The 24,898-nt window shown below is 42.7% G+C and overlaps 1 protein-coding gene across 2 annotated transcripts in view; it reads right to left on the reverse strand.

The window, feature by feature from the left end:
* Positions 1 to 24,898, reverse strand: part of LOC137521475 (G protein-activated inward rectifier potassium channel 4-like) — a 117,591-nt gene that overhangs the window by 72,820 nt on the left and 19,873 nt on the right. The window contains exon 2 of one of the 2 annotated variants that reach the window (XM_068240789.1): positions 14,080 to 14,197. The exons of the other annotated variant lie outside the window; for it this stretch is intronic. The gene's annotated coding sequence lies outside the window, so the exon portion shown is untranslated. The remainder of the gene's footprint in view (positions 1 to 14,079; positions 14,198 to 24,898) is intronic. 2 annotated transcript variants of the gene reach the window in all.

The following is a 24,898-nucleotide window of genomic DNA, read 5'->3' on the forward strand; positions in this document are numbered from 1 at the left end:
CCATGGATCGCCGATCTCGTACAGCGCTGCCGGGGACCACAGCGCTGTACGCTTGTAAACAAGGGGGATTTCTTTCCTCTTTCGTTTACAAGCAGCCTGCTAGCCGCGATCGGCAGCTAGCAGGCTATTCACAGAACTCCGCTCCGTGAATGGGCAGGGAACGATCGCGCATGTGCGCGGCCGTTCCCTGCCAAACTGCAGCTCCAGGACTTGACGCCAATTGGCGTTAGGTGGTCCTCGGGCTGCTGCCGCGGTAACGCCCATTGGCGTGAGGCGGTCTTCCAGTAGTTAAAGAACAATTGAAGTGAGAGGGATATGGAGGCTGCCATATTTATTTCCTTTTAAGCAATACCAGTTGCCTGGCTATCCTGCTGATCCTCTTTCTCCAATACTTTTAGCTATAGACCCTGAACAAGCATATGCAGATTACGTGTCTCTAACATTATTGTCAATTCTGACAAGATTATCTGCATGCTTGTTTGTGGTTTGATGCAGGCACTAATGCAGCCAAATAGATCAGTAGGACAGCCAGGCAACTGGTATAGCTTAAAAGGAATTAGATATGACAGCCTCCATATACCTCTCACTTCATTAGTCCTTTAAGTAAATACAATACAAATTGTGTAATATTTAAAAGTCAAATAAACTAAACATAACATACTGCATATCCGAAAAGTTTGGACCTCTCAAACTCAAATACGAAGCAGTAACAAAATACTTTAACTGAAATGAATCGTACTTACACAATGACTACAACCTATACTCCATTCAAATTCGTTACATTAAGGCTTACCAAAACAAAAAGGAAAATATTTAAAGTTGAGACACAAAAACAACTTGGCTCATATTTAAAGATTCAAACCTGGTTCTTCTGCCCGTATGATCCTGCACATTTTACCTAGCAGACTTACATTGTACTGCTACTGTGTGATTTCCTTAAAGTGAAACTGTCGGGCATAAAATAAAAATTCAATTCTTTATTTTTATCTGGTAAACAAGTAATAAGGATGCTAACCAGGCAATCCAAAAGTTAAAAATCACTATTACTTTTCTTGTTGATAAATGATCATTCCCCAGTTTCCCTGGCTCTTATTTGGTACATTGCCGCACAAAGGAAGTTGCAGGGCATGCTGTGTAGTTTTTTTTTTGCTTCTTTACTTTCCCCTCAGACTTAACTATTGCAGCCAGATTGGCTGAAGCCTCTTTCCCTCCTGTTTTCCCCTCCCACACCTCTGTTCCTTTCTAATTGGCCAATATTTCTCATGCTGAGACAATGCATTTTCTATTGCAGAAAGTGCATTGGGTAGGAGTGCCTGAAGACTGGGATAAGGGTGGGCAAGGCATACACAATCAGGCAGAGGAGAGTAAGGGAGGAAATTACATCGGGATTGGCTTCAAGATAGACACAGTTAAAATGGAGAATCCTAAGAAGGATTTTCTCTTTTTTTACTATAGAAAAATCACTAAATTCTAAATGTGGACAGTGCAATACATATGTTATGTATGTAGAGCAAGTATTTATCTACTTATATATGTGTTTTTTTTAATGAGGTAGTATGGCTGACAGCTCCTCTTTAAAAGCATGGGCAATGAGACACACAGAACCCTTTACTGGTGGGATGGAATGGTTAGGTTCTTGTACAACAACAACAACAGAGAAAAATCACACAGACAACATTTTGTACAACACAAGATTAATTCAGGTATGTTGTCAAGAACTTTGCCAGTCTTATGTTATTCCATTCATCAGTTAAGGATCAAGCACCATAATTAAAGGGGACCTTCAGCCTAAACAAACATACTGTTATTAACCACTTCAGGACCACAGTCTTTTCGCCCCTTAAAGAGACTCTGTAACATTAAAAAGATCCCCTGGGGGGTACTCACCTCGGGTGGGGGAAGCCTCCGGATCCTAATGAGGCTTCCCACGCCGTCCTCTGTCCCACGGGGGTCTCGCCGCAGCCCTCCGAACAGCCGGCGACTGTGCCGACTGTCAGTTCAATATTTACCTTTGCTGGCTCCAGCGGGGGCGCTGTGGCTGCTTTCCGTTCCGAACTACACGGAAATACCCGATCTCATTCGGGTCCGCTCTACTGCGCAGGCGCAGGAAACTTGCGCCTGCGCAGTAGAGCGGACCCGACGGCGATCGGGTATTTCCGTGTAGTTCAGAGCCGACAGCCGTCAGAGCGCCTGCGCAGGAGCCAGGAAGGTAAATATTGACGTCACCGCTGCCCGGACTCCACGGAGGGCTGCAGCGAGACCTCTGACGGATGGAGCACGGCGTGGGAAGCCTCATTAGGATCCGGAGGCTTCCCCCACCCGAGGTGAGTACCCCCCAGGGGATGTTTTCATGTTACAGATCCTCTTTAAGGACCAGAGCCTTTTTCTCCATTCAGACCACTGCAGCTTTCACGTTTTATGGCTCGCTCATACAACCTACCACCTAAATGAATTTTACCTCCTTTTCTTGTCACTAATACAGCTTTCTTTTGGTGCTATTTGATTGCTCCTGCGATTTTTACTTTTTATTATATTCAGCAAAAAAGACATGAATTTTGGCAAAAAAATGATTTTTTTTTAACTTTCTGTGCTGACATTTTTCAAATAAAGTAAAATTTCCTATACATTTGAGCACGAAAGTTATTCTGCTACATGTCTTTGATAAAAAAAAAACCATTCAGTGTATATTTATTGGATTGGGTAAAAGTTATAGCGTTTACAAACTATGGTGCCAAAAGTGAATTTTCCCATTTTCAAGCATCTCTGACTTTTCTGCGCACCTGTCAGGTTTCATGAGGGGCTAAAATTCCAGGAAAGTACAAATACCCCCCAAATGACCCCATTTTGGAAAGAAGACATCCCAAAGTATTCAGTGAGAGGCATGGTGCGTTCATAGAAGATTTTATTTTTTGTCACAAGTTAGCGGAAAATGACACTTTCTGACAAAAAAGAAAAAAAAAAAAAGTTTCCATTTCTTCTAACTTGCGACAAAAAAAAATGAAATCTGCCACGGACTCACTATGCTCCTCTCTGAATACCTTGAAGTGTCTACTTTCCAAAATGGGGTCATTTGTGGGGTGTGTTCACTGTCCTGGCATTTTGGGGGGTGCCTAATTGTAAGCACCCCTGTAAAGCCTAAAGATGCTCATTGGACTTTGGGCCCCTTAGCGCAGTTAGGCTTCAAAAAAGTGCCACACATGTGGTATTGCCATACTCAGGAGAAGTAGTATAATGTGTTTTGGGGTGTATTTTTACACATACCCATGCTGGGTGGGAGAAATATCTCCGTAAATGACAATTTTTTATTTTTTTTTACACACAATTGTCTATTTATAGAGATATTTCTCCCACTCAGCATGGGTATGTGGAAAAATACACCCCAAAACACATTATACTACTTCTCCTGAGTACGGCGATACCACATGTGTGGCACTTTATTGCACCCTAACTGCGCTAAGGGGCCCAAAGTCCAATGAGTACCTTTAGGATTTCACAGGTCATTTTGAGAAATTTGGTTTCAAGACTACTCCTCACGGTTTAGGGCCCCTAAAATGCCAGGACAGTATAGGAACCCCACAAATTACCCCATTTTAGAAAGAAGACACCCCAAGGTATTCCGTTAGGAGTATGGTGAGTTCATAGAAGATTTTTTTTTTTTGTCACAAGTTAGCAGAAATTGATTTTAATTTTTTTTTTCACAAAGTGTCATTTTCCGCTAACTTGTGACAAAAAATAAAATCTTCTATGAACTCACCGTACTCCTAACGGAATACCTTGGGGTGTCTTCTTTCTAAAATGGGGTCATTTGTGGGATTCCTATACTGCCCTGGCATTTTAGGGGCCCTAAACCGTGAGGAGTAGTCTTGAAACCAAATGTCGCAAAATGACCTGTGAAATCCTAAAGGTACTCATTGGACTTTGGGCCCCTTAGCGCAGTTAGGGTGCAAAAAAGTGCCACACATGTGGTATCGCCGTACTCGGGAGAAGTATTATAATGTGTTTTGGGGTGTATTTTTACACATACCCATGCTGGGTGGGAGAAATATCTCTGTAAATGACAATTATTTGATTTTTTTTACTCACAATTGTCCATTTACAGAGAGATTTCTCCCACCCAGCATGGGTATGTATAAAAATACACCCCAAAACACATTATACTACTTCTTCTGAGTACGGCGATACCACATGTGTGACACTTTTTTGCAGCCTAGGTGCGCTAAGGGGCCCAACGTCCTATTCACAGGTCATTTTGAGGCATTTGTTTTCTAGACTACTTCTCACGGTTTAGGGCCCCTAAAATGCCAGGGCAGTATAGGAACCCCACAAGTGACCCCATTTTAGAAAGAAGACACCCCAAGGTATTCCGTTAGGGGTATGGTGAGTTCGTAGAAGATTTTATTTTTTTGTCACAAGTTAGTGAAAAATGACACTTTGTGAAAAAAACAATAAAAATCCAATTTCCGCTAACTTTTGACAAAAAATAAAATCTTCTATGAACTCATCATACACCTAACAGAATACCTTGTGGTGTCTTCTTTCTAAAATGGGGTCACTTGTGGGGTTCCTATACTGCCCTGGCATTTTAGGGGCCCTAAACCGCGAGGAGTAGTCTAGAAAACAAATGCCTCAAAATGACTGTTCAGGGGTATAAGCATCTGCAAATTTTGATGACAGGTGGTCTATGAGGGGGCAAATTTTGTGGAACCGGTCATAAGCAGGGTGGCCTCTTAGATGACAGGATGTATTGGGCCTGTTCTGATGGATAGGAGTGCTAGGGGGGTGACAGGAGGTGATTGATGGGTGTCTCAGGGGGCGGTTAGAGGGGAAAATAGATGCAATCAATGCACTGAGGAGGTGATCGGAAGGGGGTCTGAGGGGGATCTGAGGGTTTGGCCGAGTGATCAGGAGCCCACATGGGGCAAATTAGGGCCTGATCTGATGGGTAGGTGTGCTAGGGGGTGACAGGAGGTGATTGATGGGTGTCTCAAGGTGTGATTAGAGGGGGGAAATAGATGCAAGCAATGCACTGGCGAGGTGATCAGGGCTGGGGTCTGAGGGCGTTCTGAGGTGTGGGCGGGTGATTGGGTGCCCTAGGGGCAGATTAGGGTCTAATCTGATGGGTAACAGTGACAGGTGGTGATAGGGGGTGATTGATGGGTGATTAGTGGGTGTTTAGAGGAGAGAAGAGATGTAAACACTGCACTTGGGAGGTGATCTGATGTCGGACCTGCGGGCGATCTATTGGTGTGGGTGGGTGATCAGATTGCCCGCAAGGGGCAGGTTAGGGGCTGATTGATGGGTGGCAGTGCCAGGGGGTGATTGATGGGTGGCAGTGACAGGGGGTGATTGATGGGTGATTGACAGGTGATCAGTGGGTTATTACAGGGAAAAACAGATGTAAATATTGCACTGGCGAATTGATAAGGGGGGGTCTGAGGGCAATCTGAGCATGTGGGCGGGTGATTGGGTGCCCGCAAGGGGCAGATTAGGGTCTAATCTGATGGGTAACAGTGACAGGTGGTGATAGGGGGTGATTGATGGGTGATTGATGGGTAATTAGTGGGTGTTTAGAGGAGAGAAGAGATGTAAACACTGCATTTGGGAGGTGATCTGATGTCGGATCTGCGGGTGATCTATTGGTGTGGGTGGGTGATCAGATTGCCCGCAAGGGGCAGGTTAGGGGCTGATTGATGGGTGGCAGTGACAGGGGGTGACAGGGGGTGATTGACGGGTGATTGACGGGTGATTGACGGGTGATTGACAGGTGATTGACAGGTGATCAGGGGGGATAGATGCATACAGTACACGGGGGGGGGGGGTCTGGGGGGGGGTCTGGGGAGAATCTGAGGGGTGGGGGGTGATCAGGAGGGAGTAGGGGGCAGATTAGGGACTAAAAAAAAAAATAGCGTTGACAGATAGTGACAGGGAGTGATTGATGGGTGATTAGAGGGGTGATTGGGTGCAAACAGTGGTCTGGGGGGTGGGCGGGGGGGGGGTCTGAGGGGTGCTGTGGGCGATCAGGGGGCGGGGGGGGGGGGAATCAGTGTGCTTGGGTGCAGACTAGGGTGGCTGCAGCCTGCCCTGGTGGTCCCTCGGACACTGGGACCACCAGGGCAGGAGGCAGCCAGTATAATAGGCTTTGTATACATTACAAAGCCTATTATACACTTTCCGTGCGGCGATCGGGCAGCTAGTAACCCGCCGGCGCTTCCGAACGGCCGGCGGGTTACAGCGAGCGGTGGGCGAAGCCAGTCCCCGGCGGCTGATCGCGTCACAAATGACACGATCGCCGCATAGCCACTCCCGCAGCCGCCCCCGCCGATGGGCGTATTGCGGTCGTTTGGGCCCGGACTTTGCCGCCGCCCATCGGCTGGGGGCGGTCCTTAAGTGGTTAAGTTACATTAGTTATGTTAATTAGAATAGATAGGTAATATAGTCTTTTACCCACCCTGTTTTAAAAGAACAGGCAAATGTTTGTGATTCATGGGGGCTGCCATCTTTGTCATGGGGGCAGCCATCTTTTTGGTTGAAAGGAGGTGACAAGGAGCAGGAGACACAGTTCCAACTGTCCTGTGTCCTGATTACCCCTCCCAGCTGCACACACTAGGCTTCAAATGTCAAATGCAAAATGTCAAAAAAAAAATTGCACCAAAACAGCAGAACGAGAACAGCAACATCAGAAATCCCATCATGCTTTGCACAGCATAAGGGGAAAACTGCCCGGGCAGTTTTCTTCTGTGCAGCTAAAAATGAGGCTTGTATAAGAGAAACAAAGTTCTGACGCTGTGAAACTGTTAAAGAAACACCAAGCATTTTCAGTGCTGCTGAGTCGATTTTTAGTCCGGAGGTTCACTTTAACCCATGAAAAATTCCCCATATGATTGTAATGATGCAACCAAGGATTGGGATCATACTGGGAGAGCTCATTACTCTTAAAAGATTTTCAATCTTCATGATACAATAGAAGGTTATTCTTAGGGTGCTTCACATGCGTTACAGCTGTTGCGAATAGGAGTTGTTATAAGGACAACACTGCAGAGTCATGACAGAGCGATGCCTGGTAGGTGTGAAAAGGAGAAGATCAATGTGCTTGGCTGTTGCCATCACTTAAAGGATATCATGAACAAGGCAAGAGTATAGGAAAATCTGCTCAACGTTCCTAAGAGCTTTCTTTCTCTAAAGCCCCATACACACGCCTAACTAAAGTCATCTAGGATGGCCGATAATGCCCCCCTTCACCGATAGTCAGGCACATGTACATTGGCTCCCGCTCGCCACTCCACGGGTGATCTGCCTGGCAGATCAACTTGGCCGAGTGGCAGCCAACTTCTTTGTGAACGCTACTCACCCACCGCGTGACGCACACAAGCTGCTCCATGATCCTCCCTCCTCCCAGCATAGCAACAGAGCATGTTGTCCAATTCACAGTTGACTCATGTCTGTACAGACTGGCCAAGCGATGTTGCCCAAGAGGATCGTGTCCCAATCCCTGATCAATGACACCCATCAAAGGTGTGTACGCACCATAACACAACTCTGATTTCTCTCTCGCCACCCTTAACAAAAGTAAAATGCGGTATATCACTTCCATGGCATAAGTGTTTGGACAAATTTGACAGGTTATTATCTCCCATATTAAAGCGGTTTAAAACCCTGACATAATATTCAATAAAAACATGTTTTCCTACTTTTTATATGCCATACGATTATCATATTTGCATTTGTGCATAAGTATTATTATTCATTTAGAAATTATAGGTTCCCAAAAGTACAGTTTTTGCTTTGTGAGCTGACTTTGCATTTTATTAATGACTGGTTTTATTCATTATGTATTGAAGGCAGACATGCTTTGACTCTCTGTCTGTGTGGAGCTGCTCCACAGTCAGAGTATGTGTCACATTACTCACTTGATACATTTAAGTAAACACAAGATAACATTATCTACAACTTCAGATGCGTCCACATTTTACTGCACTGAACTTTCAAGCTCTGTGTGTAACCCTTTGAATGCTGTTCTAGTAAAAAAAAGTGCTGGTTGCATATAATATGCAGTAAATAATGTTTTAGAGCAAAGATGAAATGCTGGGTTATATTTCGCTTTAACAGCGCCACAATAGTGTTCAACTATTCTGTAATGCCATGGCCTGGTTGTGCAACCCACACATTGTTTGCGGCATGCTGAAGAAAAAAAGAGTCCATAAATAACTGTTCTAGTATTTCAATTGATGTATTGCTTGATTAGATACTGCTTGATTAGATATAGTGGAAGTTGATATAGTGGCCTATACCCTATAAAAACAGCTGATATTAGACCCATATTTAAAGGAGACCTGAAGTGAGAGGGGTATGGAGGCTGCCAAATGTATTTCCTTTTAATACAGACCTGAACTCAGAACTTCCTCTCTGCTCTATAAGCAACAGCATAATAACCTTTAAAGAAAACATTTATTTTGTTACAATTTAGAGAACTCCTGCAATAAATCTGCAGTGTGTCTACATTCTGCTTTCATGGAAACAGACAAAGGGTTAACATCCTGTGTTTACATATTAGCTGGGCCTGAGAGACTGACACATTTCTGTCACGACATAGCTGAGAGATCAAATTACATTTGTGATTACTTACAGATGAGGGAGAATTAGGTTTTTTTCTTTAAAATACACAGGGTGCATTTCACTGTGTCCTGTGTGAGTTTAGGTCCACTTTAAACAATACCAATTGCCTGGCATTCCTGCTGATCTCTTTGGCTGCAGTAGTGTCTGAATCACACACCTGAAACAAGCATGAAGCTAATCCAGTAGACTTCAGTCAGATTGCTTGATCTGCATGCTTGTTCAGGGTCAATGGCTAAATTAATTAGAAGCAAATCATCAGATGGACAGCCAGGCAACTGGTATTGTTTAAAAAATGAAATAAATATGGCGGCCACCATATGCCTCCCAGTTCAGGTGCCCTTTAAATGAACCAGACCTACAGAAAAAGTTCTTAGGTAAGTTTTGGGGATTTTCCCTGGGAACCAGAGGGCCTAGAGGTTTCAACTACCATTGAAACATGAATTTCTTTATTGTCCATACATACTTAAAACATAATACCTAAGTATGGTTTATGTTTTGCTACCGCTCTGTGTCATATTGTTTTTAGTCAATGCTCATTTTCTGGTCCTCACATTCCTTCTTGACTACTTCCAATCTGGGGGTTTATTACACTGTGCAACTGAGCAGTTAACTAACTTATGGCTGAATGAGGTAGCGGGGGACCAAGGATATCTCCATATACAGTGGCTTGCATAAGTATTCGGACCCCTTGAAGTTTTCCACATTTTGTCACATTACTGCCACAAACATGAATCAATTTTATTGGAATTCCACGTGAAAGACCAATACAAAGTGGTGTACACGTGAGAAGTGGAACGAAAATCATACATGATTCCAAACATTTTTTACAAATCAATAACTGCAAAGTGGGGTGTGCGTAATTATTCTGCCCCCTGAGTCAATACTTTGAAGAACCACCTTTTGCTGCAATTACAGCTGCCAGTCTTTTAGGGTATGTCTCTACCAGCTTTGCACATCTAGAGACTGAAATCCTTGCCCATTCTTCTGTGCAAAACAGCTCCAGCTCAGTCAGATTAGATGGACAGCGTTTGTGAACAGCAGTTTTCAGATCTTGCCACAGATTCTCGATTGGATTTAGATCTGGACTTTGACTGGGCCATTCTAACACATGGATATGTTTTGTTTTAAACCATTCCATTGTTGCCCTGGCTTTATGTTTAGGGTCGTTGTCCTGCTGGAAGGTGAACCTCCGCCCCAGTCTCAAGTCTTTTGCAGACTCCAAGAGGTTTTCTTCCAAGATTGCCCTGTATTTGGCTCCATCCATCTTCCTATCAACTTTGACCAGCTTCCCTGTCCCTGCTGAAGAGAAGCAACCCCAGAGCATGATGCTGCCACCACCATATTTGACAGTGGGGATGGTGTGTTCTGAGTGATGTACAGTGTTAGTTTTCTGCCACACATAGCGTTTTGCATTTTGGCCAAAAAGTTCCATTTTAGTCTCATCCGACCAGAGCACTTTCTTTCACATGTTTGCTGTGTCCCCCACATGGCTTGCGGCAAACTGCAAATGGGACTTCTTATGCTTTTCTGTTAACAATGGCTTTCTTCTTATCACTCTTCCATAAGAGCCAACTTTGTGCAGTGCACGACTAATACTTGTCCCATGGACAGATTCCCCCACCAGAGCTGTAGATCTCTGCAGTTCGTCCAGAGTCACCATGGGCCTCTTGACTGCATTTCTGATTAGCGCTCTCCTTGTTCGGCCTGTGAGTTTAGGTGGACGGCCTTGTCTTGGTAGGTTTACAGTTGTTCCATACTCCTTCCATTTCTGAATGATCACTTGAACAGTGCTCCGTGGGATGTTTAAGGTTTTGGAAATCTTTTTGTAGCATAAGCCTGCTTTAAATTTCTCAATAACTTTATCCCTGACCTGTCTGGTGTGTTCTTTTGACTTCATGGTGTTTTTGCTCCCAAGATTCTCTTAGACAACCTCTGAGGCCGTCACAGAGCAGCTGTATTTGTACTGACATTAGATTACACACAGGTGCACTATATTTAGTCATTAGCACTCATCAGGCAATGTCTATGGGCAACTGACTGCACTCAGACCAAAGGGGCTGAATAATTACGCACACCCCACTTTGCAGTTATTGATTTGTAAAAAATGTTTGGAATCATGTATGATTTTCGTTCCACTTCTCATGTGTACACCACTTTGTGTTGGTCTTTCACGTGAAATTCCAATAAAATTGATTCATGTTTGTGGCAGTAATGTGACAAAATGTGGAAAACTTCAAGGGGGCCGAATACTTTTGCAAGCCACTGTATGTAAGTAAGTGTGCATTGTGAGAATAGTGTGCAGGAGGTTGAACTATCCCTGTTTAAAAACCCTGTTTGCTTAATGGGCATATCTATATCTCTGATGATGTAGAAAATCTTCTCCTAATAAACATGTCAGGCTGGTATCAGGACAGTGTGATTTGCGGCTGCTCTAGATAGGTAGAAGCATAAGGTACTTGAAGTTGTGGTTGATGATTCACACATATACACACTGTGATCACTTAAGGACCACAGACTGCTGGTACCAAAAAACGGGGCCTACTGACGTTTCGCCATACGGACCCCCGATCTCGCCATTCCCACCACTAACTGTCGCTGCAGGCCACTTGCTCTGCCATCGCTATTATGGCAGAGCTCTGTGAGCTTGTAAGGAGCCAATTTTATTGGCTCCCGACCCTGTAATCACACTCCTGACTGGATCACAGGGCTCTGCCATCATAGCGACAGCAGAGCGAGTGGCCTTCTGACGCTGCATCAGGAGAGCGGCGCGATCGGTGGAAGCGGAGGGTCCGTGAGGCGTGGTAATTGATATTTATGTCCTGGCAGGAATAAGCAGTCATAAGCAGGGCATTCACGCTTCTGAAGCGGTTAACTAAAACAACAGAAAAAAACTTAAGGTAGCCATACATCAGGCGACTTGGCAGCCGATTGACCATCTAGTTAGAACATTGTAATCGGATTGGAGGAGCATGTCCGATTGATGATGTGACCAATTTTGTGCCAAGATTGGTCGTATGTGTTGATTGGACATGCTGCAAAATGTAGGGCTGACATGCTCGGTAATGGCGTGTAATTATCAGGAATTAAGAAAAACTAGCAAAGGTATGCGCTCCCCGCTCTAATTATAAACCTACACACTACTGAAGGTATGCTGCACAGGTATAAATGTCACAATAAAACATCAATAAAATATAGCATGGAAAAACCTTGCGCTGCCTTACAGTCCACTAGATCAAAAAATTGGTAGTACTACTCACAAACACTCGAAGTAAAACAGCATGTTATAGAGGATGTCTCCTCTTTGCACTAAATCCTCTCCTGCCCGTGTAGCAAATTTTTAATTTGTACTACCAATTTTTTATATTCCAATAAATGGTTTTATGCGATGATATCTCCTGTTTAGTATTGCAGTTTGACTTGTGGGAACCTTGGCTTTGTAAGAGGCACGCAGGCTGACATATGATCCAGGACTGTGCATCCATGCTGTATTGCTGTCTGTTGGTCTGGGCAGCCAGTGCATAAGGTGAGCACAGTCCCTGCAGGTGTGTGGATCACAACAATTGAAGGGTGACCCGTTAAAATTGCACAGGCTGATACCCATATTACTGAGGTGCTGGGGATTTTAGCAGATAGCAGTCTGCACTATGATCTGTATATCTTTTCTTTTATGAGTCCAAAATGGAGTGAGATCGGGTAAAGGAATTGAATCGCAGGAGTTATATCTTATGCTGTGGTTGCTGCCTGTAGGCCGGGGCATCGACTTACTAAGGTGAGAGCGGTCCCTAAAGGTGGTGGACACGAGTATCGTGGTGATATTGGTAAAAAACGCACAAGAGGACTATTGTATGGTGAAGGAGCCATATGTAACTGATGGTCTATGCGATAAAAAATGTCTTTCTTATTGCTTTGAGGAAATCTTTCGAGAAAAGTCTCTTTCTGAAGACCTGGTGGAGACAACACTATTGGACTATTTGATCTAGTGGACTGTAAGGCAGCGCAAGGTTTTCCCATGCTATAATGGCGTGTGATATTGTCGCCCCTAGTGTAAAATGTGCCCCCCCACCAGTACCCCATGCATTATACTTTACCTGTCAGTGTCTGCCGCTGGCTCTGTGCTACACCTACATACATGCGCCCCACGTAGTTGCCGGCATGTACGTGGGTGCATGTGTTACGTTACACACGCACCCACATTACGCGGACAACCACATAAGGCGCTTGTTTGTGAACCAGTGAGGAGATGGAGCCAGCGGCGGACACCTACAGGTAAAGTATACTGCAAGGTGGGTGGCAAATTTTGCACCGGGGTGGCTAGGCTGAAGATGTGGCGTCAAAAGGCCGATTCCCGAAAGATCGCATGCTCAAATAGATCAGGAATCGGCCTGCAGTGTATGGGCAGGCAACAGATTCGATCAAAGAGAGATCTGTCTCTTGGTCAATCTGCCCATACATCTTCTGATGTATGGGCACCTTAAAGCTCTGCTTTAAATCTAAGCATTGGAAAGTTTGAATAATACTTTAGCTATACGTATCTAGTCTACAACTTTATTCAAAATATTCATGTTTGTAAAATGTAAAAAAAAAATGTCTTTACAAGTAATATTTTCTATTACAGAGCTACGGTTGGTTACCTCTGTTCATGTTTGATGATTGACACTCTATGATTAATATGATGCTCTTGAGATACATTTCTTTGCATTTTGTTCGATTTCCTTTTTCAATATGTTTCTTGTTGTTATTTTATCCTTTTGATGTTCCATGTTGGAACAAATAATTGAAGAATCAATAAAAAGTAAATTGAAAAACATATATATTTTCTATTACAGTACAGTACTTGCTGATTTCACCTGTGAAATGTTTTGACATGCTAAGGAGTGTGTTTCTTTTCTTTATGTGGTGACAAAGTTATTATAGCTAGGTCTACCTGCAAAGACATGCAGACTTGTTGACTGTAGAGTAAGTCATGTGTTAGTGACATAATCCTTTCTATTCCTGTCCAGGGCTTCCACTCAGCTCCTCCATGCCTTTCTGCTGACCCACATTATCCCTCTGTCACTCTCCTCACACACAGCCAGCTGTGGCAGATGAAATGCTTTGTTTTGTGATAGGATAAATCTCCACTTCAGTTGATTAGAGTTATTGCAGCCGCTCTCCTAACATCAGTCACATGCCAAATACCAACATACACTATCACATGTCTGTACATGATTTAAACTGTATAATTCTGTCCATTCACATCATTTGGTACCTAATCTTGTCTGCGGTGTGTATTCACCATATGATCAAACACTGTGTGCCTGATGCAATTCCTTACCTTGCCAGCGATAAGTGCTAGCAAGCTCTAAAACTAGACTATGGGACCTTTGCCTAATTCAATTCAGCACCAATTGGCGCTAAAGAACTTGCTTAGGTGATATAATCGCCCACTAGTTCTTTCACCCCTATTCAATTTCCAAAATCACCCACCTGCAAGCGATGCTTCCCATCAAACATAGGCGAGAATTTTCCACCTCCTCATAGCAGTCGGAAAGCAGGCATATTCGGTGCCCGTTCATGGGGGAAATTTGGCCACTGCCATAGGTGCCTATAGAAATAACAGTAATTGGGGAAATTTAGACACCCGCCCAATGGCCCCCCCCGCAATGCAAAATATGGCTACAAATAGCAGGCGCCGTGGGGAGGAGGGGTTTAAGGTTAGCTGTGGGGGTGATGGTTGTGGTTAGCCGTGGGGGGTTACGGTTAGCCGTTGTGAGTTGGTAGGGGTTAGCTGGGGGGGTTGGTTAAGGTAACCCATGTAATCGACGCTGAGGGCCTCATCCTCCTAAAATCAAGGTACTAATCCTTTATGATACTTATGACTTATGAACAGCAGCTGGCTAGTGTACAGTGGCTGGATAGTGTACTGGTTAAGGGCACCGACTTTGACATGGGAGACCAGGGTTCGAATCCTGGCTAGGGTAAGTACCTATTCAGTAGGGAGTTCAAGGCAAGACTCCCTAACACTGCAGGAGGGCCTCTTGAGCGCGTCCCAGTGGCTGCAGCTCTTGAGCGCTTTGAGTCCAACAGGAGTAAAGCGCTATATAAATGTTTGGATTATTATTATTATTATTATAACTGTTGAACTGTGCTATACTTGCCTCAGTTGGGTTCTGGCGGGTTATTGTCCTCTCTACTTCAGTCTGTATGCCTTGCACGTTAAGACCTAGTAACCGTAGTCAGGAGACAAATAAAGTGTCCTGTTCACGCAGGGGCTTGTCTATAGGTGAAGACCGTGGGCTGGGCTTGAGACTGATTGGGGACATAACCTGTTAAGCCTTACAGCCATTTTAGTCTGAAGTTAGGGTTCATCAGTGTAAGGTACATATTAACATGCACCCTATATCAAAAGACAGGCGATGTGAATGGTTGGCCAGGGTGAAGAGGAAAGGAGGGGAGAAGCAGCCCCCATATGTATGCAGAGCATCTGGCAAACTGGAAGGTATAACCATTAATTGTAAAAACAACCAAAAGAAAAGCTTGGGAAGTTAACATTGTGGAGCTAATCTCCTCCTTTATAGTTGTAATTTATTTTGACATGCAAAATTTACCAGTTGTAACATATGATTATATTTCTTAAATCATATTCTCAGGTTATCCTCCAATGATATGTGACAGGATTGCTTCAACTGGTTACTGGGGATTCCTGTTTAAAGAGGAACTCCAGTGAAAATAATGTAGTAAAAAAAGTGCTTCATTTTTTACCATAATTATGTATAAATGATTTAGTCAGTGTTTGCTCATTGTAAAATCTTTCCTCTCCCAGATTCACATTCTGACATGTATTACATGGTGACATTGTTACTGTGGGCAGGTTATTTAGCTGTTTCTAGCTGCTCTGTCTGTTACAGACAGCTAATAACAGCTATTTCCTGTCTCTGAACATTGTTACATTGTGGCAGTTTGCCAGCAGTACCGCGGTATTCAGAGCCTCTTGTGGGAGGGGTTTCAGCACAAAATCAGTCACACAGCGCCCCCTGATGGTCTGTTTGTGAAAATCATTGTCTTTCTCATGTAAAATGGGGTATCAGCTACTGATTGGGAAAAAGTTCAATTCTTGGTTGGAGTTTCTCTTTAAATCCAGTTTAACTGATTTTTCCCATTTAAATCAGCAAAACTGTAAACAGCAGGATCATGTTCGTATGCTGTTTACAAGGCACCTGGCATACCTCTGAGCAAAGGATTTTCATGTCAACTGGAAATCCATTTAAAAGCCAAAGCGTGTGTACAAAAAGTAAAATGCTGAAAAAAAAAAAACACTTCTTTGCCTTGGGTAAGTTATGTATCTTTATAATACCAGTATTATACAGATACGTAACTTACCCAAGGCAAAGAAGTGATTTTTTTAGCATTTTTCTTATTAAACACATGCTTCTGCAGTTGGGTTTACATCAGCATCTGAGTAGTAAGCACTGTACCAAAGAATGAGACAGCAACATGTGTACGTAAAAAAATTTAATCCTAATCCACTTTAACAAAAATACCTGTGGTGTTTACTATTAGTTTGCATTTGAATGGCATTCACTTGCATTTTATATTTGAAGCAGTGTTATATTCACATTTGAATAGCTTTGGATCCCATCCACACTTTGAATTCAATAAAGGGATCAACCAGAATAACACTTCCAACTCAAAATAATAGGACAGGCTGCAATTTCAAACATGCAATGCAAATCAAACACAACTAAACACACGTTTGCATGTATAATCTGTTACAAGCACTTTAAAAATTTGCAACAAAAAAAAAGTGCACAAGCCCATATTATAAGGGCCAATTTACACTGAGAGCATTGCAATGAGCTTTAATGCAATGCTTAACTGATGTATAACACAAATGAGGGAATTCCCATGGGGTTTTTTTTGGGTCAGTTTTTTGTTATACTTTCCTATACATACAAGAAGCATTCATTTCCACTTAAAGGACACATGAAGTGAAAGGATACAGAGCCTGTCAAATTAATTACCTTTTAAAGAACAAGCGACATGCTAAACTAGAAATAAAAAACACATATATAAGTAGATAAATACTAGTTCTACTTACATAACAGATGTATTGTGCTATCCACGTAATGATTCCTGTGAATTTTATAAAGGAAAAGCAGAAAATCCTGTTCTAGGCAGTGGCCATCTTGCTAAGCTAACACTGACATCATATCCTCCCTGACTCTTGTTTCCCCCCTCCCTTCTTTTGCTCATTGTGTATTCATTAGCTGCCCTCCTCCCAGAGTCTCTTAGACACTCCCACTGAGGTCTATGCTAGGAACTGCACTGTCTTTTTTTTCTTTTCTCCTCCAATCGCTGAGTCACCTCATGAATGAATAAATGGAAGAGGAGGAATATATTATAGATAAAAAGAATCCCCAGCATTCAACTGTTTGGCACTGATTACTAAAGGGCCAGTGCTCCTTAAGTATGTGATAACTCCAAACCATAATAGCAGAAACAGTTTTACAAGTTTTGAATGCAGGATTAGCATCTTTATCACTTAATACACTCAGACCAGTTGCTGTTGAAATTTGATTTTTATGGTGACAATACCGCTTTAAACAATAATAGTTGCCTGACATCCTGCTGATCCTCTGCCTCTAGTACTTTTAGCCATAGACCCTGAACAAGCATGCAGATAAGATGTTTGACGTTTGACTGAATTAGTTATATGCTGGTTTCAGGTGTGTGATTCAAACCTTACTTATGCATGAAAGATCAGCAGGACTGCCAGGCAACTGGTATTGTTTAAAAGGAAATACATATGGCAGCCGCCAAATCCCGCTCACTTCTGGTGTCCTTTAAAGCATGTTAACGTTGATTTCAAAATTATTTACGCAGGGGAGGCTAATACAATGGAAGGAAACCTGTGATTTCTTTTGTCAAGCAAAAATATGTTGAAATGGAGCGAGTATAAACAGTGGGGTGATGTCCTGCAGACAAGTTAAAAAAAAAGATCAAGAAAATAAGAGAAAATATGAAGACTAACATAAGACTAAGATAAGGTGAGGATGGAGCTCTAGTCCATAACATTAGGACAAGGGTGCCTTAGGGGGTTTTGAATCTCCCCATTTTGAAGACATACCACTTAATGTTACGGCCTTACTGGATTGGTGTTGTATACTTGCAAGCCCCACCCACATCAGCATCCCAACCTGCATTGGGTAAAAGGGGGTAATGTGGCCTGTGTGTGGACATGGTATCCACGCTTATATTATTCTTTATATTTTTAAAGGGAAACACTTTTTTCCCTAAATCCCACGAAGTGCAAGTGAATGTGCAGTGCTGTCAAAAATGACACAGTCAGGGTTATACTACACTGCCAGCCCACATTCATTTGATAAATAACATGAGTGGCCTGCTGACTGTGTAATACAAATTCATACTTTTTTTTTTACATAAAATTGGAAATAGAATAGGATGTATGATCCATGTGTAAGTCTCTGATTGGCTGTTCATCATCATCTGATCATATATATTGCTACACCTTTTTAATGCTACATGATTTTAGCTATAGAAAAAAATTACCACCTTTAGTAATAAGTAGCGATGGGCAAAACATCTTAAACTCTCTTTGTTGCAAAAGGTGCAGAGTTGGTGAAAATATTTATCTTACAATGAAATTGGTAATTGTGCAGTCCGAAATTTGTTAGCTAAAAAATGGAGGTTAGGCCTGGGACCCACTAGTGGCACTTTTCTAAGGATGTGTGATTTGAAAATCTCTTGCTAACGCTATGGGGTATTTAAAAATAAAAAATCACATCCCTCCAGTGTGATCACAGGCATAGTATTACAATAGCAAGAGCTTTTCAAATCACAAGCGCTTAGAAAACCACTGGTAGAGGGTCTCAGGCTTTAAAGCAGAACTTGAACTCAGAACTTTCTCTTTGTTCTAAAAGATAAACAAAATTTTGCTTTCCTAAAACATAAAGAATTTGCGATAATTCAGGTTGGAGTGAGCTTGAGATGTCTCCCAGAGCAACACTGCTGAATATATGCAAATTAACCATTGTTCCCTTAGAAGCTAAACACACCTCCAGAACCGCTGGAATGCAATGATGTGTCAGCTTGTTAATTTGTACAGAGCCATAATAATCCAACATGCATACAGACTGTTTCGGATTGTTTGATCCTCATCAGTGCATGGCATGGATTCATTTGGCTCTATGGAGTAGGGCCAAATTGATCCATGCCATGCACTGATGCCATGCACTACAAATTGACAAGCTGACACATCACTGCATTCCAGCGGTTCTGGAAGTGTGTTTAGCTTCTAAGGGTACAATGGTTAATTTGCATATATTCAGCAGTGATGCACTGGGAGACATCTCAAGCTCACTCCAACCTGAATTATCGCAAATTCTTTCTGTTTTAGGAAAGCAAAATTTTGTTTTTCTTAACATTTTAGTAAGGGGGCTTTTAGGACCATTGTAGTCCCTTACATACTCTAATGAGTTCTGGTTCACCATGAGTTTGCTGGTTAGTCTGTACCTTCTAAAAGATAAGCAATCTTTAACCACTTGTGGACTGCAGTGTTAAACCCCCCTAAAGACCAGGCCATGTTTTGAGAAATTGGCCACTGCAGCTTTAAGGCTAAGCTGCAGGGCCGCACAACACAGCACACAAGTGATTCCCCCCTTTTCTCCCCACCAGCAGAGCTCTCTGTTGGTGGGGTCTGATCGCCCCCCCAGGTGTTTTTTTTTTTATATTTATCCCTTTATTTTAAGAATATGTTTTCCGATTTTTGTTTTTATCTTATAATCCCCCCTCTCTCCCCCGCCAGCCAATCAGCGTGATCGGCTGTCATAGGCTTCAGCCCTGGGGCTGTCGCCGCTGTCACGCCCATTGGCGTGATGCGATTTTTTGGTAGTTAAAGAAAACTATTTCATTTGTTACAGCTTATACAAATCCTACAATAAATCTACAGTGTGTCTACTTCCTGCTTTCATGGAAGCAGACATAGGGCTAACATCCTGTGTTTACAAATTAGCTGTTCCACCAAGGCAGCAAGCTGACAGATGAGAGATCAAATTACAGTTGTGATAAATCACAGATTAGACAGGCTAAACTCTCTAAGGGCTTTTTTCCACTAGCCTGCGATTTGCGATATTATTCTGATCGCAAATTGCAAGGTATATTAAACTAATGGAAACTGCAGCAGCAATTTCCATTAGTGTGATCTGATTGTGATGCGATTTTGGTCAAAGCGCAATCGTAGTCCTGCTGCGTTTTGTATGCGATTCAGCTCTACTATAATGAGTATAGTAGCCCAATCGCAATCGCATGGTGGAAATTTAAATGTGATTGCGATCACGAGCGCAATCGCGATCGTATTTCATAGTGGAAAAGAGCCCTAAATAAAATACTGTACATACGGGGTGCATTTCCCTATGTTTTTCTTCTGTACTGTGCAAGAGTTCAGGTCCACTTTAAATAAGGTGGATAAATAAGGACTTTGTAACTCTCTGTCTTAGCAACACTTTTAAACCAATAATAATGTTTCTGAAAAAAGGGTCATATAGAATAAAGGATGGCAGAAGCAGGGAGGAATGTGTTTTAGAAATGGCGGTGTGTGTTCCCATGCTTTAGGATTTTGGATGTTGAGTGGTATTAAGAATACCAGCAAATAAGCCTCACACGTTTTAGATTTTTAAGTAGGATTAAAAAAAAGTACTAGGACTGATTAAAAAAATGTTGTATTTTGAGATGTATGACTAACTGAACTTTCACCCACTACCCTTCAATTTTTCGACTGGCTTATTAGCTGATAAGTGGGTTGCCTCAGAGCTCACCACAATGATAGCAGTGGATGAAGCTGTAGCACTGTTATGTCTTATCCCCCTAAGTACTAAAGGGAGTGCAAAACTTCAAGCCTTGATTGCATAATGCTTCTTTCCTGAGCCAATTACACAAGCAGAGAAAAGTGTTGCCATAGATTTAATTAAACACAGTTACATGGTGATAAAAACAAGAAACACCAAGAGCCCCAATAGTGTAATATGTACTGGTAAATGGTTACTAGATAGAGTAAATATTAATACTCACAAACCAGGGTTACCACTAGGCAACCACTGTAAAGGCAGGTGGGGAGATTTTCCTGACCCCACTCAGTGATAAGAAGTCGCTCTCTGTAGATGAGAAGTGGTCAGTAGAAGAGTAGAAGAGCCAGAGGTGCCTGGCTCTTCTACTGACCACATATGCTATTGCTCCGTTGTTATTGCCTGATGAAGCGGGATCAAACCTGCAAAACGCGTTGCATATTTGGAGTTCATAAATAAAATATATTGACTGTCTTTACTACAGTCGTTGTGTGTCTACTTGGAGGAGGTAAGTCCACCACTACCTCCTCTATTTACCAAGAATTTGGTTTTTAAGCTCATTTAGCTTCCTTTTATCCTTTTGGTGCCTCTGTTCTCCTGCACAGTTACATGGTGACTTACTTATGTTGAAAAATAACAAATGTACATCAAGTGCTACCAATGAGTGCAGAAAGGGTTAAAGGTCAGAGTAAGTTTAGAGTTAGAATTAGTGGTAAGGGAGGGATATAACCAAAAAAGAGGAAAGAGGTAATAATTAAGCATTTCAGCCCGCAGGTATTTTTCACCTTATGCATCAGAGCAATTTTCACCTCCATAGGCCAATAACTTTTCCACTAATTATCACAATGAATTGATCTATATCTTGTTTTTTCTGCCACCAATTAGGTTTTCTTTGGGTGGTACATTTTGCTAAGAATTATTTTTTTTCTAAATGGATTTTCACAGGAAAATATGGGAAAAAATATTAAGTTTTTGGCCATTATAGCTTTAAAATAATACATGCTACCATAATTAAAACCTATGTATTTTATTTGCCCATTTGTCCCGGTTATTACACCATTTTAATTATGTCCCTATCACAATATACTGTATGGCACCAATATTTTATTAGCCCCACCGCAACGAGTTCGGGGAAGGTGTCACAATTTTGCGAACGTCATTACGGCAAGCGCATGAAAATGCGCACCAAATCTGATCTGGAGTACCCCTTTAAATTTATAAGCCTGCTTTTAGAAAATGAGTGTTCTTCTATCTCACAACCCCTGCACTGGGGGGATGTGAGTGTTTGTTTGTACTTACTGAGAGAAGCCATTTACCCTAAAACCAGAGCCATTCACATAGCTCACAAATCTACTACTATAAAAAGATATATGGACAAGAAAAAATTCTGCATGTCCAAGCCAGCCACACATTAGAGGAAATGATGTGTTGTTTATTCCGCCCTAGCTAAGGGGACCATAAACCATGATGGCAGGGTCACTGGTTCCTACTTCAAAGATGATACTAGCTAGGCCAGAACAGACCGGGTCGTAAAATCATAAGGTGACCACATTCCTGCACGTAGCCTGTCCTGCAGAAACCCAGAGACATGTCCCTTAAAGAGGATCTGTAACATGAAAAGATCCCCTTGGGGGTACTCACCTCGGGTGGGGGAAGCCTCCGGATCCTAATGAGGCTTCCCACGCCGTCCTCCATCCGTCAGGGGTCTCGCTGCAGCCCTCCGTGGAGTCCGTGCAGCGATGACGTCAATATTTACCTTCCTGGCTCCTGCGCAGGCGCTCTGACGGCTGTCGGCTCAGAACTACACGGAAATACCCGATCGCCGTCGGATCTGCTCTACTGCGCAGGCGCAAGTTTCCTGTGCCTGCACAGTAGAGCGGACCCGAATGAGATCGGGTATTTCCGTGTAGTTCGGAACGGAAAGCCGCCACAGCGCCCCCGTTGGAGCCAGCAAAGGTAAATATTGAACTGACAGTCGGCACAGTCGCCGGCTGTTCGGAGGGCTGTGGCGAGACCCCCGTGGGACAGAGGACGGCGTGGGAAGCCTCATTAGGATCCGGAGGCTTCCCCCACCCGAGGTGAGTACCTCCCAGGGGATCTTTTTAATGTTACAGAGTCTCTTTAATGAGACTTTGATATCTCATTTCACAGTAGTCCATAATTCAATGGATATTGCGAAACTGTTTGGACCCAGCGGTCCACAACTCGCAGTGCGTCATGCGACCAGTGCAGCACACCTTCTGAGATGTTAATCGATCACATAGTTGCCTCACAGCCTGAGATATCGATTACATAGTCAGAGAAGGTGTCACTCCAAGCAAGTTTGATATCGATTGGTTCAGCGCATGATGACGGAATGTAAAATGTTGGTTTTTATATGTTATGTCAGATATCCGCTGAGTTATGGCATAATTGGGGAAAATGCCAATTCTGTCCCTCAGACAATAGGGGCGGACTTCAGCAGCCTGAGGTCAGATTGCTAAGGGTGGGAGAACCTCTCTTGTTACCATCCACACCCTCTGGCAGAGAAAGGGTAAAAACTGCCTGGACAATCAGGCTGAGAGAGAGTCCTGCTGCAGCCATCCATACCATCAAAGGATTGGCATTTCATTCTACCAAAGGACTTCTATCTAGTCCACAGAACTTTCCATAACTGGACTACATATCTTCTGTTGGACTTAATATCGCAAATGACACAGTAACTTGACAAATTGCTCAGACTATCAATAGCTATTTTCCCATTTAATCTTTATTATTTCTGTATCAATTTGTTTCATTTGCTATATTTTTGTTCTGCATTATTTCTTTAAATAAACGATTAAAAATTGTACGTCTTAGTGCTGTTCTGAAAATCTCTATAGGAAAAGGATTCATATCTCCGTAGAGACGTTACCATAAATGTTTGGATATTAATATTGTTATTTTTCTATCTTTAGAAAGGTTGTGCATTAACCCTTTTTCCTACAGAATTTAGCTAGGGTTAAACTTAGCGCATCCGTACGTTTTATTGCGGATTGGTGGCAGCGACCTGGCCTCTATATGAGAGCCCATATTGCATTGATTGTATATATAATCGAAATTGGACTGTGTGTGGACTCACCAACCAATCCAAAAGGTTATTTTGCCTGCAGTGCTGACTGCCTTCAGGATTCCCTCAGGTTCTGAGGTTTTATGGTAAACTGCAGCAAAGGCAACAGGAATTGGTGGGTGACTGCGCATAGCATGGTGGCGTAGTGGTTAGCGCTCTCGCCTTGCAGTGCTGGGTCCCTGGTTCGAATCCCAGCCAGGTCAACATCTGCAAGGAGTTTGTATGTTCTCCCCGTGTCTGTGTGGGTTTTCTCCGGGTGCTCCGGTTTCCTTCCACATCACAAAAACATACAGATAAGTTAATTGGCTTCCCCCTAAAATTGGCCGTAGACTACGATACATACACTACGCGATACATACATAGACATATGACTATGGTAGGGACTAGATTGTGAGCCCCTCTGAGGGACAGTTAGTGACAAGACAATATACTCTGTACAGCGCTGCATAATATGTCGGCGCTATATAAATACTTTAAGTAAATAAAGGTGCATTTTTTCAGTTTTGCATCCGTCACTATTTACAAGCTTATAATTTAAAAAATATTTGTAATATACCCTCTTCACATGCATATTTAAAAAGTTCAGACCCCTAGGTACCTATTTATGTTTTTTTTTAATTAATAATTTTATTTGGGTAATTTTTGGTGCGGGAGGTAAACAGTTAGTTTTAAATGTAATAATGTGTGTTTATTTAATAAAAAATGTATGTAGATGTAGTTTACTATTTGGCCACAAGATAGCCAGGAAGCATAAGGAGGACAGGAAACTTTTTTTAATCAGAAAGACTGTGGTTTCTGATAAGAAGCCGTCGGTCTTTCTACCGAGGACTTAGATCAATGAATGGTAACTATGTTACCATTCATTGATCTCTGGGATAACGGGGGGCAACACGGGCGCAAGCGCAATAGCACGCAACAGCAGCCGCCTGGATGTGACAATCCCATCCAGGCGACTAAAATGGTTAAAGGACAACAACTATCGATAAACACCTTTTTATTAAATACTCTGTATTAGGGTTCACATTACCACTTGTGCCAGGGGCACTGTATTTATTACCCCAGTTCTCTCTGCTTTAAAATCATCATTCACTCCTAACACAGTTCACAAATACTTCACTGTGTTCTCCTCACAGTATGGACAAAGGTTGAGGAGGAAAGCTGATCAGAGGAGGTAGCAGGGCTAGATGTGCTGTAATATTGCTGGAATATTACTAGCAGTCAGGGAGATATCAGTCAGGGAGACATGTATACACCACTCCTGACTGACTGCTTGTGTGATGTTTCTCTTCTGGCTCGAGTCTGCAGCTTGTAACAGCTCAGTGCTGTTCATGCTGGAACATGGGGAACTTTGATAAAT

This window comes from Hyperolius riggenbachi, chromosome 6, assembly GCF_040937935.1.
Source record: "Hyperolius riggenbachi isolate aHypRig1 chromosome 6, aHypRig1.pri, whole genome shotgun sequence".
Lineage (NCBI taxonomy): Eukaryota > Metazoa > Chordata > Amphibia > Anura > Hyperoliidae > Hyperolius > Hyperolius riggenbachi.